Source organism: Leptodactylus fuscus, chromosome 6 (genome assembly GCF_031893055.1).
Source record: "Leptodactylus fuscus isolate aLepFus1 chromosome 6, aLepFus1.hap2, whole genome shotgun sequence".
Taxonomy (NCBI): domain Eukaryota; kingdom Metazoa; phylum Chordata; class Amphibia; order Anura; family Leptodactylidae; genus Leptodactylus; species Leptodactylus fuscus.
Window position 1 is genome coordinate 36642621 of NC_134270.1, and position 6000 is coordinate 36648620.

Below are 6000 nucleotides of genomic sequence, written 5' to 3' on the forward strand. Positions count from 1 at the left end.
AACAGCCCAGTTTGGGCAAATTCATGGTGGAGGGAGCCTCTGACCAGCCCAGTTTGGACCAATTAATGGTGGAGGGAGCCTCTAACCAGCCCAGTTTGGACCAATTAATGGTGGAGGGAGCCTCTAACCAGCCCAGTTTGGACCAATTAATGGTGGAGGGAGCCTCTAACCACCCCAGTTTGGACCAATTCATGGTGGAGGGAGCCTCTAACCAGCCCAGTTTGGGCAAATTCATGGTGGAGGGAGCCTCTAACCAGCCCAGTTTGGACCAATTAATGGTGGAGGGAGCCTCTAACCAGCCCAGTTTGGACCAATTAATGGTGGAGGGAGCCTCTAACCACCCCAGTTTGGACCAATTCATGGTGGAGGGAGCCTCTAAACAGCCAAGTTTGGACCAATTCATGGTGGAGGGAGCCTCTAAAAACCCCAGTTTGGACCAATTCATGGTGGAGGGAGCCTCTAACCAGCCCAGTTTGGGCAAATTCATGGTGGAGGGAGCCTCTAAACAGCCCAGTTTGGGCAAATTCATGGTGGAGGGAGCCTCTAAAAAACCCAGTTTGGACCAATTCATGGTGGAGGGAGCCTCTAAACAGCCAAGTTTGGACCAATTCATGGTGGAGGGAGCCTCTAAACAGCCAAGTTTGGACCAATTCATGGTGAAGGGAGCCTCTAAAAACCCGTTTGGACCAATTCATGGTGGAGGGAGCCTCTAACCAGCCCAGTTTGGACCAATTAATGGTGGAGGGAGCCTCTAACCACCCCAGTTTGGACCAATTCATGGTGGAGGGAGCCTCTAACCAGCCCAGTTTGGACCAATTCATGGTGGAGGGAGCCTCTAAAAAACCCAGTTTGGACCAATTCATGGTGGAGGGAGCCTCTAACCAGCCCAGTTTGGGCAAATTCATGGTGGAGGGAGCCTCTAAAAACCCCAGTTTGGACCAATTCATGGTGGAGGGAGCCTCTAACCAGCCCAGTTTGGGCAAATTCATGGTGGAGGGAGCCTCTAAACAGCCCAGTTTGGGCAAATTCATGGTGGAGGGAGCCTCTAACCAGCCCAGTTTGGACCAATTAATGGTGGAGGGAGCCTCTAACCAGCCCAGTTTGGACCAATTAATGGTGGAGGGAGCCTCTAACCAGCCCAGTTTGGACCAATTAATGGTGGAGGGAGCCTCTAACCACCCCAGTTTGGACCAATTCATGGTGGAGGGAGCCTCTAACCAGCCCAGTTTGGACCAATTCATGGTGGAGGGAGCCTCTAAAAAACCCAGTTTGGACCAATTCATGGTGGAGGGAGCCTCTAAACAGCCCAGTTTGGGCAAATTCATGGTGGAGGGAGCCTCTAAACAGCCCAGTTTGGGCAAATTCATGGTGGAGGGAGCCTCTAACCAGCCCAGTTTGGACCAATTAATGGTGGAGGGAGCCTCTAACCAGCCCAGTTTGGACCAATTAATGGTGGAGGGAGCCTCTAACCACCCCAGTTTGGACCAATTCATGGTGGAGGGAGCCTCTAAACAGCCAAGTTTGGACCAATTCATGGTGGAGGGAGCCTCTAAAAACCCCAGTTTGGACCAATTCATGGTGGAGGGAGCCTCTAACCAGCCCAGTTTGGGCAAATTCATGGTGGAGGGAGCCTCTAAACAGCCCAGTTTGGGCAAATTCATGGTGGAGGGAGCCTCTAAAAAACCCAGTTTGGACCAATTCATGGTGGAGGGAGCCTCTAAACAGCCAAGTTTGGACCAATTCATGGTGGAGGGAGCCTCTAAACAGCCAAGTTTGGACCAATTCATGGTGAAGGGAGCCTCTAAAAACCCGTTTGGACCAATTCATGGTGGAGGGAGCCTCTAACCAGCCCAGTTTGGGCAAATTCATGGTGGAGGGAGCCTCTAAACAGCCCAGTTTGGGCAAATTCATGGTGGAGGGAGCCTCTAACCAGCCCAGTTTGGACCAATTAATGGTGGAGGGAGCCTCTAACCACCCCAGTTTGGACCAATTCATGGTGGAGGGAGCCTCTAAACAGCCAAGTTTGGACCAATTCATGGTGGAGGGAGCCTCTAAAAACCCCAGTTTGGACCAATTCATGGTGGAGGGAGCCTCTAACCAGCCCAGTTTGGGCAAATTCATGGTGGAGGGAGCCTCTAAACAGCCCAGTTTGGGCAAATTCATGGTGGAGGGAGCCTCTAAAAAACCCAGTTTGGACCAATTCATGGTGGAGGGAGCCTCTAAACAGCCAAGTTTGGACCAATTCATGGTGGAGGGAGCCTCTAAACAGCCAAGTTTGGACCAATTCATGGTGAAGGGAGCCTCTAAAAACCCGTTTGGACCAATTCATGGTGGAGGGAGCCTCTAACCAGCCCAGTTTGGGCAAATTCATGGTGGAGGGAGCCTCTAAACAGCCCAGTTTGGGCAAATTCATGGTGGAGGGAGCCTCTAACCAGCCCAGTTTGGACCAATTAATGGTGGAGGGAGCCTCTAACCAGCCCAGTTTGGACCAATTAATGGTGGAGGGAGCCTCTAACCAGCCCAGTTTGGACCAATTAATGGTGGAGGGAGCCTCTAACCACCCCAGTTTGGACCAATTCATGGTGGAGGGAGCCTCTAACCAGCAGAGTTTGGGCAAATTCATGGTGGAGGGAGCCTCTAACCACCCCAGTTTGGACCAATTCATGGTGGAGGGAGCCTCTAACCAGCCCAGTTTGGACCAATTCATGGTGGAGGGAGCCTCTAAAAAACCCAGTTTGGACCAATTCATGGTGGAGGGAGCCTCTAAACAGCCCAGTTTGGGCAAATTCATGGTGGAGGGAGCCTCTAAACAGCCCAGTTTGGGCAAATTCATGGTGGAGGGAGCCTCTAACCAGCCCAGTTTGGACCAATTAATGGTGGAGGGAGCCTCTAACCAGCCCAGTTTGGACCAATTAATGGTGGAGGGAGCCTCTAACCACCCCAGTTTGGACCAATTCATGGTGGAGGGAGCCTCTAAACAGCCAAGTTTGGACCAATTCATGGTGGAGGGAGCCTCTAAAAACCCCAGTTTGGACCAATTCATGGTGGAGGGAGCCTCTAACCAGCCCAGTTTGGGCAAATTCATGGTGGAGGGAGCCTCTAAACAGCCCAGTTTGGGCAAATTCATGGTGGAGGGAGCCTCTAAAAAACCCAGTTTGGACCAATTCATGGTGGAGGGAGCCTCTAAACAGCCAAGTTTGGACCAATTCATGGTGGAGGGAGCCTCTAAACAGCCAAGTTTGGACCAATTCATGGTGAAGGGAGCCTCTAAAAACCCGTTTGGACCAATTCATGGTGGAGGGAGCCTCTAACCAGCCCAGTTTGGGCAAATTCATGGTGGAGGGAGCCTCTAAACAGCCCAGTTTGGGCAAATTCATGGTGGAGGGAGCCTCTAACCAGCCCAGTTTGGACCAATTAATGGTGGAGGGAGCCTCTAACCAGCCCAGTTTGGACCAATTAATGGTGGAGGGAGCCTCTAACCAGCCCAGTTTGGACCAATTAATGGTGGAGGGAGCCTCTAACCACCCCAGTTTGGACCAATTCATGGTGGAGGGAGCCTCTAACCAGCCCAGTTTGGGCAAATTCATGGTGGAGGGAGCCTCTAACCAGCCCAGTTTGGACCAATTAATGGTGGAGGGAGCCTCTAACCAGCCCAGTTTGGACCAATTAATGGTGGAGGGAGCCTCTAACCACCCCAGTTTGGACCAATTCATGGTGGAGGGAGCCTCTAAACAGCCAAGTTTGGACCAATTCATGGTGGAGGGAGCCTCTAAAAACCCCAGTTTGGACCAATTCATGGTGGAGGGAGCCTCTAACCAGCCCAGTTGGGCAAATTCATGGTGGAGGGAGCCTCTAAACAGCCCAGTTTGGGCAAATTCATGGTGGAGGGAGCCTCTAAAAAACCCAGTTTGGACCAATTCATAGTGGAGGGAGCCTCTAAACAGCCAAGTTTGGACCAATTCATGGTGGAGGGAGCCTCTAAACAGCCAAGTTTGGACCAATTCATGGTGAAGGGAGCCTCTAAAAACCCGTTTGGACCAATTCATGGTGGAGGGAGCCTCTAACCAGCCCAGTTTGGACCAATTAATGGTGGAGGGAGCCTCTAACCACCCCAGTTTGGACCAATTCATGGTGGAGGGAGCCTCTAACCAGCCCAGTTTGGACCAATTCATGGTGGAGGGAGCCTCTAAAAAACCCAGTTTGGACCAATTCATGGTGGAGGGAGCCTCTAACCAGCCCAGTTTGGGCAAATTCATGGTGGAGGGAGCCTCTAAAAACCCCAGTTTGGACCAATTCATGGTGGAGGGAGCCTCTAACCAGCCCAGTTTGGGCAAATTCATGGTGGAGGGAGCCTCTAAACAGCCCAGTTTGGGCAAATTCATGGTGGAGGGAGCCTCTAACCAGCCCAGTTTGGACCAATTAATGGTGGAGGGAGCCTCTAACCAGCCCAGTTTGGACCAATTAATGGTGGAGGGAGCCTCTAACCAGCCCAGTTTGGACCAATTAATGGTGGAGGGAGCCTCTAACCACCCCAGTTTGGACCAATTCATGGTGGAGGGAGCCTCTAACCAGCCCAGTTTGGACCAATTCATGGTGGAGGGAGCCTCTAAAAAACCCAATTTGGACCAATTCATGGTGGAGGGAGCCTCTAAACAGCCCAGTTTGGGCAAATTCATGGTGGAGGGAGCCTCTAAACAGCCCAGTTTGGGCAAATTCATGGTGGAGGGAGCCTCTAACCAGCCCAGTTTGGACCAATTAATGGTGGAGGGAGCCTCTAACCAGCCCAGTTTGGACCAATTAATGGTGGAGGGAGCCTCTAACCACCCCAGTTTGGACCAATTCATGGTGGAGGGAGCCTCTAAACAGCCAAGTTTGGACCAATTCATGGTGGAGGGAGCCTCTAAAAACCCCAGTTTGGACCAATTCATGGTGGAGGGAGCCTCTAACCAGCCCAGTTTGGGCAAATTCATGGTGGAGGGAGCCTCTAAACAGCCCAGTTTGGGCAAATTCATGGTGGAGGGAGCCTCTAAAAAACCCAGTTTGGACCAATTCATGGTGGAGGGAGCCTCTAAACAGCCAAGTTTGGACCAATTCATGGTGGAGGGAGCCTCTAAACAGCCAAGTTTGGACCAATTCATGGTGAAGGGAGCCTCTAAAAACCCGTTTGGACCAATTCATGGTGGAGGGAGCCTCTAACCAGCCCAGTTTGGGCAAATTCATGGTGGAGGGAGCCTCTAAACAGCCCAGTTTGGGCAAATTCATGGTGGAGGGAGCCTCTAACCAGCCCAGTTTGGACCAATTAATGGTGGAGGGAGCCTCTAACCACCCCAGTTTGGACCAATTCATGGTGGAGGGAGCCTCTAAACAGCCAAGTTTGGACCAATTCATGGTGGAGGGAGCCTCTAAAAACCCCAGTTTGGACCAATTCATGGTGGAGGGAGCCTCTAACCAGCCCAGTTTGGGCAAATTCATGGTGGAGGGAGCCTCTAAACAGCCCAGTTTGGGCAAATTCATGGTGGAGGGAGCCTCTAAAAAACCCAGTTTGGACCAATTCATGGTGGAGGGAGCCTCTAAACAGCCAAGTTTGGACCAATTCATGGTGGAGGGAGCCTCTAAACAGCCAAGTTTGGACCAATTCATGGTGAAGGGAGCCTCTAAAAACCCGTTTGGACCAATTCATGGTGGAGGGAGCCTCTAACCAGCCCAGTTTGGGCAAATTCATGGTGGAGGGAGCCTCTAAACAGCCCAGTTTGGGCAAATTCATGGTGGAGGGAGCCTCTAACCAGCCCAGTTTGGACCAATTAATGGTGGAGGGAGCCTCTAACCAGCCCAGTTTGGACCAATTAATGGTGGAGGGAGCCTCTAACCAGCCCAGTTTGGACCAATTAATGGTGGAGGGAGCCTCTAACCACCCCAGTTTGGACCAATTCATGGTGGAGGGAGCCTCTAACCAGCAGAGTTTGGGCAAATTCATGGTGGAGGGAGCCTCTAACCAGCCCA